The sequence below is a fragment of the Hylobates moloch genome, unplaced genomic scaffold (genome assembly GCF_009828535.3).
Source record: "Hylobates moloch isolate HMO894 unplaced genomic scaffold, HMol_V3 SCAFFOLD_6, whole genome shotgun sequence".
Classification (NCBI taxonomy): Eukaryota; Metazoa; Chordata; class Mammalia; order Primates; family Hylobatidae; genus Hylobates; species Hylobates moloch.
This window is the reverse complement of record NW_026652281.1, coordinates 43,877,213-43,888,308: the sequence shown is the minus strand read 5'-3', so window position 1 is coordinate 43,888,308 and position 11,096 is coordinate 43,877,213.

The following is an 11,096-nucleotide window of genomic DNA, read 5'->3' as shown; positions in this document are numbered from 1 at the left end:
ACTATATTTCTTTTCACACAAAGTGAAAAACCAAGTACACTGCCAGAAGCTCTGCCCTCGGGGACAATGTTCCCTCTCTACTGTATTTCTAAGTTGCTTCTGCTCTACAACCACATACCACAAAATAGGATGTTTCTCTTCTTTCAGCTAGTTGTACGAAAGTTTCCAACGGATGGATGTGTCACAGAGAAAGGGGCACTGGTACAACCTGGGTGTATGACATTAACATCTGGAATACCTGCTCAGGTAGCTTTCTTTGGTCTTGTTTCACTTGTACTCAGTCCCAGATTTATCCCTTCCAGCATACAATGCATTATTTTTATATCCCCTGAGCACTAAGTCTTTGAAGTTCTGAAAGTGCTGAGGTCATAATGAGCAGTTCTGGATACATGCAGAGGCAACTAGTGTCTAATACTAAGGAATTCCGTCTTTATCAGAGCCTAATAGAAATTCAGGAATTGGTTTTCAAATGGCATTTAATTCTTCTCTGTAGATGTCATGACCTTTCTTCGTAAACCTGAAGAAGTGTGTTGACATTTTTCCAGTGGAGCTTTCCCCAAACGCTACACAAGATTATTGTTCACAACTGATAGTTCACAACTGATGTTCCAACACCAACTACATGAGTATCAGCTCATGTAGTCCAATTATTTATTTATTTCACATATTTTAAGAATAAAGTCTTCATAATCTTTGAATTTTCAGCTGTTTTCTCAGTTTATGTTATCACACATAGGTGAATTGTGTCACGTGTTTTTTAAAAAATTGCCTGTGGACATCAAATCAGTAGGAATTTTCATCCATGAAAATCTCAGCTATACCTGTGATCTAGATTAAGCAATTATCTTTAAATAAGAGTTCTTTTTTTTTTTTTTTTTTTTTTTTAGCCAGTCACATGGAGTTCCCTCAGCCTGGGTTTAATATCTGTATGTTTAGTTTTGAAACAGGACAATTTTCCTGACAGCTTTGCAGGCAGAAATGGAAATGCAGACACTGGAGCTAGCCGGTCGCTTCAGCTGGCTTCACTAGCTTGGACCCCCTGCACTCTAGTTCTTGCAGGAGGGCGAACACAGCTGAGTGGGTGCAGGAGCTGGGGTGAGTGATTCTGGGTGGCAACAGGAGCAAAACTTCATGCAGGCCCCATGGCAGCATCTATGGGAGTACATATGACTCCTCAAAACACCAAAAGGAGTATTACAGGCAGTGCTGTTTTAGCTTTGCCATCCGCAGACAGCTTAAGTGTTTAACAGCTCAGTGGCCTTTTAGTGAGGGCAGAGGGTCAGTGTGACAGCCTTCTGTATCTGGAGCTCTTGTCCAGCATCCAGGAGAAATCAAGTTGCACAAACGAAATGAAGGATAGTAAATGCAGGGGATTTTACTGCTGATGGAAGTGGTTCTCAATGGGAAGAGGAGCTGGAAAGAGGATGGAGCGGGAAGGTGTTCTTCCCCTGAAGTCCAGCCATCTCTGGCCAGGCTCTTCTCCAAAGTCCCACCATCAAGCTGTCTCTCTGAAGTCAAGCTGCTTCTCTCCAATGTCCAGCTGCTGCTTCTCTTTTCTTCTTCTCTGCTCTCTGCCAGTGGAGCTTGGGGTTTCTATGGGTACAGGATGGAGGATGGAGTGGGCCAGGGTAATTTTGGAAAAGGCAACATTAGAGTGGGAAAACAGGGATGTAAAGTTTTCACTTTGGGCTACAGTTCCAGGCTTGAGGGTGGGGGCCCTTACCAGGGACCCTGCCCTTTTCTGCCTAGAATTTCTCTGCCTACTGTCCCTATTAGTTCATGTGAGTCCCAGCACATCTTCATGTATAATACTTGGTTTTCTCATTTTTTTTAAATAACATTTTTTTCCCAGTCGGACTTGTGATTGTTAACTCACTTTAGTTTGTCTCCTTTTTCTAGATTATTTTTGTCCATACTTTCTGATTTATGCAAAAAAAAACCCAGAAAATTAGAGTATTTCACTAAGGATAGCACTGATTACATCCAATTACTCCCAACATAGGTGCTTAAATCACAAAATATCTATGTTCAATATATTTAATACAGCATTTCTGTGTGTGAGAATCAAGAATGATGTCTTATACGGGTTTCGTCTAACATCTTCAGCAGAAGTTATAATATAAATGTAATATATCTCTTTTTCTTTGTCAAAGCAACTTATATTTGTGAATCAACCAAATATAATGTTTTGATTATGCACATAACATAATTTTATATTATTAACATGTTAAAGATACTCATTGATAACACTGCTCAATTTAAAAATATTTTAATCTTTTACTATATACCAGAAATTATCCCAGATATTTATATTCATTAAACTGTTTAAGTGCCTGGAAAATTCTATGAATTCTGTTGGGATTCTCAAAGTCTATGAAAGAGATGACATTTAAAATTATATTATTGACTATAATAATTATGAATGATATAATATGTATCAATTTTATTTCAAAATAATACAGTAGTAGAAGTTGGTGGAGTATAAATTTTAAATGATTCACCCCAAGTTGGTTAATTTTGAGCTTGGGTGATGGCTTTATAAGGGTTCATTATAGTACTCTCCACTTTTTAAAGGGTTAAATATTTTCACTACAAAAATGTTTGGAAAATAAATATTAGATCTTCAGATTTCCTTAAAAGTGTTACAAGCAATCATGTAATTATGATATTCACATAATTCCTTCATGACAGTTAAAGATACACACTTTGTTTTCAACATTTAAACTCACTATTTATTGCTAAAATCTTATAGCACATTTGTGCTATCTGAAGCACAATATTTAAAAATTGTTTCTAAATACAAATGCATTAAAAAGCTAACAAATCCTAAGCAAAAGCCTCATGATGGAACAGGGCATTGCTATCAATTTCATTTATTGTTAATAACATACTCACAAATGGAGCGATGCTTTTAACTGAAGCTTAATTTGAGGAAAACACAGCAAATTTCTAAAGCCTTTTTTTCTTTTTTAGTGAGTTTCTTAATATTAAATTTGAAAATAAAAATGCACACATAATATTTTATTGTTGAAAATTAATTTTCATCAGAAATATATTCCCCTCTAAGAAAACAACCTGGAAAGATAATTAGAGAGAAAGAAAAAGATATGTGAGGAAACATGGGAACACTATCTCAAATGAATGTAGCTAGGACTAAATTCAGATTACACTAATACTGAAAACATAATGTCATTTGATACTTTTGAATGCCTTTTGGCATGCAGTGCAAGGACCACAGCTGGGCTTTTAGCTTGTTGATTGATAAATTTAATGAAGCCATTCTCTTATATTGTTATTTGTCCTTTTTAAAAACAAAAGGAGTTTTCATGAATAGTTTGATTAGCTTTTAAATGTTTTTCCTCTTCTTCAAGCAATTATTTTCCAGGCAGTATCAATCAAGCAGAAAGAGAGCATTTTTAAAGCATAGCTACTATTTTTCTATAGCTTTACTTTGGCCTGGAAAGAAAGCCTGATATTTTATTCTCATTCTTCTAAGATCCACTAACTTAACTTGAGGGTAAGCCAAACCACAATTTAAAAATTCCTGCCTTCTTTAAAACAGGCTGTTGCATTCCAGGGATGTTTAATGTGCCTGAGGTTGAAGGCACTTTGAATCCATTGTGGAAGCAGCTTGAGTTATTGAAGAAGGTTGTCTATCTTAGCTATTATTGTTCAGATCTGTTCATATCTGTTCCTCCAAACACTTAGTACACTCTGAAGGACAGAAAACCTGGCCTCTTTCCTTTGATAGAATATATTTCTATATATAATGTATGTCTATATGCTGAAAGAGAGAGTAACCCTTTATATGTCTAATTAATCTCTATACGTTCTTCACAAAATGCCCTCCTTCTATGTAGAAGAGGAGGACGCAGTCGATCTTCTTTTATTTAGTAATAACCTTTATCTATTTACATTTTAGAAAGTAATACAATAAGGCTTTGGATATTAAAATATCTCTTATCTCTTAACTGTAGATAAGGTACGGCATATTACATTTCTGGAGTCTGAACCACTTAGCCTAAAGGCAGTACATGCTCCCTCCATGCACCTTTTTTTTCTTTTTTTTTTTTTTTGGAAAGGAGCCGTCTTCCCTCTTTGATTTATAGTTCTCATAAGGAAAGTAATATATTTCATGATTAGTTTTAGTCCCAAGTCATTTGCATATTGAATAAGAGATTCAGAAGAGACTAGGAGAAAATAACTATGTACCTTTATTTACATTTAATAATCAATATGATTTATGCATTCAACACATCTCATAGCTCTTATTTTAAATTAATCTCATGAAAATATATTGACAAGATAGCCATTATTTTAGATCACCTTTTTTATGTTCTAAATTTAAAGGCAATTTAGAATCTTGTTTCCGTCTATGCCTCATTTCAAGACCCTACTGTCTAGAAAAGTTCACTAGATGAACACAGGTTTTAGTTTTACTTAAACGCAACCTCATCTTGTCTTGTTATGGACCATTTCATGTGCCTCTAAGATTTGTTATGCCTAAATAAAACTAATGAGATACATTCATGAGCCATCCAGAAATGTAAGGATTTTAACATCCTTCAGGCTACCCTTGGCTGATGGGAGCTGGGAGACAGGACAATGAATAAAATGCCTTCCCCTAAAGGAAGGAATACCTGATTTTATTATCATATCAAAGCCAGTGACCTACAGAGATACTGATAGAATTCTAGCCTCAGTACCCTCACACAATTTTGTTCCCTGGACAATATTCCCAAATAAAGCTTCATCTCAGTCTCTGCCAAAACAGGCTTTTACTCTGGAGCTAGATTGCCTGAGTTCAAATCCTGGCAATGATGTTATTAACATCTCTGTGCCACTATTTTCTTATATGTAAAATAGAGGTTATTAGACCTACCAATAGCAGTGTTATAAGGATTAAAATATATAACATATGTAAATTACTTAGGATTTTTTTAGCCTACAGTGAGCACTATATAAGCATGTGATTTTATTTTACCTGTTACATGTTATCTAATCAAAAAATAACTTTATATTTTAGAAATATCCATGGTCACACAAATTGCTTATGGCAAAGGCTCTTTTTATAATTTTTTTCACTCAGAATAAACGCTATTCCATATACTTTTCAGGCTCACTAACTTTCATAAAACAACTTTTTCTTAAAATTTACTTTTAGGCTAAAACAATTTATTCACAATCTAAAGCATTTTGTACAAAATACCTTTTTCTTTTTGCAATACCTCAGAAAATATAAGTAAAAGCTCTTAATCTGGACCAATTACACAAGTTAGTTGTCAACACTGACTAAAATTACTACATAATCCAAGTTTTAGAGTTTATTATATAGTCTTTGAATTATAGCTTGTCAAGATTGTGTGTGTATGTATATCTGTGTGTAAATATATATTATATATATGAAGAATATATACATATTATTATAGTGTATGAAGAAAATGGCAGGAAATATTAGAAGTTTAGGTGATAGGATACAGGCTGATGACATATTTATTCACTTGCTATGTAGACTTCAAAATCATTTCATTTCCTGTAACAAGACAGTATATCCTTCCTGTTGAATTGGTGCTCATCCTTATAATTTACTACGTCCTATAAAATCGAGCAGGATTGATGTTGTATAAGATCAGAAGCTACACCCAAGACACCCAAAACTTTTCTACTCTCTCTGGAAACCCTGAGATTATCAAGTGAAACATATTGGTATGAATGAGAAAACACATGTAAAAGAACCATCTCAGGCAAGGTCACCCAGACCAGTTAGTTCTGCCTGCCCCCATATGTATACACATGCTGACCTCGGACACATAAGGCTACCCAAGATTAACCCAGTGCAGCCAATCTCAAAAGAAAGTTCTAGATAATGATACAGACAGGAAGCTGGGAAATACTAGGCAGAAAAAGGTAGGATTCCCTGGCGCAGCCCCACTCTTAAGCCCGGACCCGTGGCCCAAAGTGAGGACATGCATTCCTGTTTCCCCACTCAAATGTTGCTTTTTGTCTGCCCCACCCACCTTCTGTTTGGATAAAAACCCCATGATCCATGGGCAGAGTGGCAGAGAAGGAGAGAAGAGAAGCAGCCAGATGTCGGAGAGAAGCAGCTTGACTTCAGAGGGACAGCTTGACGGTGGGACTTCAGAGAAGAAGTCAGCCAGGGACAGCCGAACTCCAGGGGAAGACCACCTTCCTACTCCACCACTTTCCAGCTCCTCTTCCCACTTGGAGTTACTTCCACCACTGAATAAAATCCTCCAGATTCACCACCCTTCAATTTGTTCATGCAACCTGATTCTCCCTGGATTCCAGACAAGAACTCAGATACCAAGAAGGCAGGTGCAAAAGGCTGTCACCTTGACCCTCCACTGAGCTGTTTGCTGTCTGTGGACAGCAAAGCAAAAAGAACACACTTTAACACACACCTTCTGGGGCTCTGGGGTCGCGGGTACTCCCTAGACACTGCCATAGGGCTGCATAAAATGCTACTCCTGCCAGTGCCCAGAAGTACTCGACCCAGCCCCTGCACCCACTCATCTGTGTGCTGCCCCTCCCGTGAAAGGTTGACAGCTGTGGGCTGAGTAAATGAGCCAACCCCTTCTCCAGTTCTGCAAAGGGGTCAAAGGAACTATCCCATTTTAATAACATGTAGGAATATGACTAATAATTAATGGCTATTTTCTTCAAGCAATTTGCTAAATTTTGTAATACTTTAGATTTATTGAAGTATCATGTATGAAGAATAAAACCCACCCATTTTGGGTGTCCAGGACCATGCATCTTGACAAGCATATATAATCACATAACCACCATCACAATGATTGTATAGACTATTTCCATCACCCTGAAGGGTTTCCTCGTGTTCATTTATAATAAAATCCCCAAATGTCATCACTGCTTTAGATTCTGGCAGCTATTCATTTGATTTCTAACTCTATAGTTTAGCCTTTCCTAAAATGTTTCATAAATGGAATCATACAGAATGTAGTCTTTTGAGTCTAAGTTCTCTTAGGATATTGCTTTTGCAATTTATCCATGTCATAGTGTATATAATAGCTCATTCCTTTTTATTCTGAGTAGTATTCTATGGATATACAATGGATATATCCATATAGTATATGTGGATATACGATGGATATATCCATATAGTATATATGGATATACGATGGATATATCCATATAGTATATATGGATATACGATGGATATATCCATATAGTACATATGGATATACAATGATTTCTTTGTTCATTAAGTAGTTAGTGGACATTTAGAATGTTCCTCAGTTTGGGTGGTTATGACTAAAACTGCTACAAACATTAGTATACAGGCTCTTGTGTGAACATAACTTAATTTCTTTTGTATGTTATATATGAATATATACATAGCTTTATTAAAAAACTACCAAACTGTTTTCCAAATTGGCTATACCACTTCACATTCCCAACAGCTATATATTGAATTTCCAGTTGCTTTGCCTGCTTGTAAGCATTTACTATTGTCATGTTTTTGTTTGTTTGTTGGACGTCTGATGAGATATGTTGTGATGTCTCACTGTGGTTTTAATTTGCATTTTCCTGGTGACTAATGATAGTGAGCATTGTTACTTGGGCTTCTTTTAAATCCGTATCTCTTATGTAGTAAATTGTCTTTTAATATATTTTATCCATTTTTATTTTTTCTTATTAGTAATTCTTTCATATTTCATTATTATTTTGGTTACTGTTACTTTATTAAGTGTGTTTTGCAAATATTTGCACTGAAGCTATGGTTTGCCTTCTATTTTTATACACTATTCTTTAAAAAGCAAACACCTTTTGAGTCCTATCTAAAAAATCACTGCCTTATCTCAGATCACACAGATTTTTCTGTTATGTTTTCTTCTAGATAGAAGTTTTCAATTTTGGGTTTTAAGACTACCGTTTTCCATGCACATGGGATATGTGTTTCAGAACTATTTGTTGTGTGATTACACTTTCTCTGTTGAATCATATTGCCAACTTTATCAGAAATGATTTGCTCGTATATAGGTGGGCCTATTTCTCTATGTTTTATTCTGTTCAACTTACACGTGACAATTGTATTACCAGTACCATACTAACTTGATTACTATGGCTTCATAGAAAATCTTAAAATCAGGTACTGAGTCTCCTTTGTTTTTTATTTTAAAAATGATTTTGGAGATTTTAGGCCTTTTGCTGTTTCATATAAAGTTAAAATCAGCTTGTAGGCTTCTTCAAAGGCCATATGGGATTCTTTTAAATTGTGTACAATCTATGGATCAATTTTAGAATAATTTTTGTCTTGACAATTTTGAGTCTTCTACTCAATGAATATAATTCTCCATTTACTTATATCTTCTTTAATAGTTCTCAAAATGTATGTTTTTTATTGAACAAATCATGTCCATGTTATTTAGATTTACTCCTAATTGTTTTAGTGCGATTGCAAATAATATTTTTAACATTTCAATATCAACTGCTTATTGCTAGTATATTTAACGATAACAGATTTTATGGATTAATCTTGTTTTCTGTAACCTGTCAAACTCATTAATTTTGGTAAATTATTTGGAACTTTCTATGTAGACAGTCATTGCCTCTGAGTAAAGACAGTTTTATTTCCTACTTTCCAATTTTATTACTTGTGTTTTCTTCCTTGTCTTATAGCACTGGCATGTATGCTGTAGGATAAGAGTTGTGAAAGTGGACATTTTTCTTTTGACGCTACTCATAAGAAAAAAACAATTAGTGTTAAACAATAGAATATGATGTTAGCTGTAGTTATTAATATCCTTTTTAAGATTGAAAATTTTAACTTTCATTCATAGCTTGAGGAGAGATTTTGTCATAAATGTATATTGAATTTTGTCAAATGTTTTTCAGGCATGTATTAAATGAAAAGAAAAAGTATTTTTCTTTTCTTTTTTAAAACATTGGTATAGCTGGGCATAGTGGCTCACACATGTGATCCTAGCCACTGGGAAGGCTGAGACAGGAGAATTGCTTGAGGCCAGGAGATTGAGACCAGCCTGGGCAATATAGAAAGAACTTGTCTCTAAAAAAGTGTTTAAAAATTAGCCTGGTGTGATGATGCATGTCTGTAGTCACAAGTGCTGAGGTGAGGGGATTACTTGAGCCCAAATTTGAGGCTGCAGTGTACTATGCTTGCACCACTGCAATCTCACCTGAGTGACAGAATGAGACCCTTCCTCTTAAAAAATTAAATAAATGAAATAAAAATTTTGTATAAGTGAATTATATTGATATTTGAATGTTATATTAATCTTGTATTTCCAGAATAAACCTCACTTACTTATGTTACCAATTTAAACATGCTCGATTAACTTGCCAGTAATTTTAAAGGATTTTTACCTCTATATTTATGAGTGATATTGATCTGTAGTTTTCTTATAATATCGTTGTCTAGTTTTGGTATCACTGTAATACTGGCCAAATAAAGAGTTAGGAGGTACTCTGTCTTCTATTGTTTATAAGTTTTTTTGTAGGATTGGTATTTTCCCTTTAATATTGTGTAGAATTACTTGGTGAAGCCATTTGAATCAGTTTTTCTAGTTGAAAGTTTTAACTATTAATGCAATATCTTAATAGATATAGGAGTATTTGTCTGGACTATTTCTTCCTGAGTAAGCATTGGTCATTTGTGTCTTTCAACATTTAGAAACAATTTCTGTCATTAAACTTATTGGCATAAACCACTAAGTTACAGAATACCCTGTTCTATGAGAACAACTAACTGATACAGCCATTTATTTATTCATCAATTTATCAATATATCCTTCCGTAGAAAGAAAAAAAAAAAGAGGGGCATGCTTGCTATTTAGCAAGGTTAGGAAGGTATCACAGAAAGGTGACCAGGGTCAAAAAACGTAAATTGAAATTGTGCAGATGTGGAATAAGAATTGAGAGACTCTCTAAACAATAATAACATTTTATATATTTATATGTTTATATATATAAATCATTAGATTTGTCGAAGTCTAGACATAATATATTATATATGTTTACATAATATAAACATATAAAATGTCTAGAATTCTTGAACAAATCTAATGATTTTCCCTGGTTTTCCCTCTCTAGCTACACTGACCCCTTGGCCATTAGTATCTCATGCTTCACATATTTCCACTTTGGAGTTTCCATACCCACTTATCCCATTGCCTAAAATCTCATTTAGAATAAACCTTAAATGTTAACTCTCCAGAGAGATCTTCCCTAGCCATGCTGTCTAAAAGTATGTTTCACTATTTTTTCCTATTTTCTAACATTTTCTAATTCTCTTATAACATTATATGACATTGTACTATAAATATTTATTTCATATTTATAATCAAATATGTATTTAACATATTGAAGAATAGTTTTAGTAGTAATTAAAGTGAATCGTTGATAGTTGGAACATTTGAACATTATCAGGCAGAAGTTAATTTATATAACAATACATGTTTTACATACATGTTTCTGACACAGGATTCTTTCCATGCTGTTTCAACAGGTGGAAATCTCCACAGCTGGTGACACCACTGCCTGGGCTTTCCTGGAGCCCACTGGGCTCGGTCTGCCCACTCAGTCCAGCAGGCTGTGCTCAACTCGTGCCACCAGCCTGGATCCTGCACCTGCCGCAGATCTGGGCTCAGCCCGTGGCTGATCTGGGTGTGCTGCGACCACCTGCCGCCTTGGGAACCAGTGTCAGGATGAGGAGGACATGGTGGCACCTGTAAACTTAGAGATAACAGCAACCACGGAGCCCCCAAGAGGGTGTCTCAGCTTCTGCTTGGGGAGTCCCGAGGTCTGAATGCCACAGTTTTCTCTCTCATTCCTGTCACTTGCAGCTTTGCGAATGGGGGTGTGTTACAACTCGTTTGTTCTTGCAGCCCATGGCTTGGTGAACAGGGGCATGTTATAGCTCTGGCTCAGGGAGTCCCAAGGTCTGAGCCCCCAAAATGGTCACAGCTCTTCACTCCCTAGTCCGGTGAATGGGAGAGTGTCACAGCTCTTTTCATTCATGCTGCCCACAACTTGGCAAGCTGGCCCAGAGCGTGTTACAGCCCTCCAAGAAGAAAGAAGTATGCAGACACTGA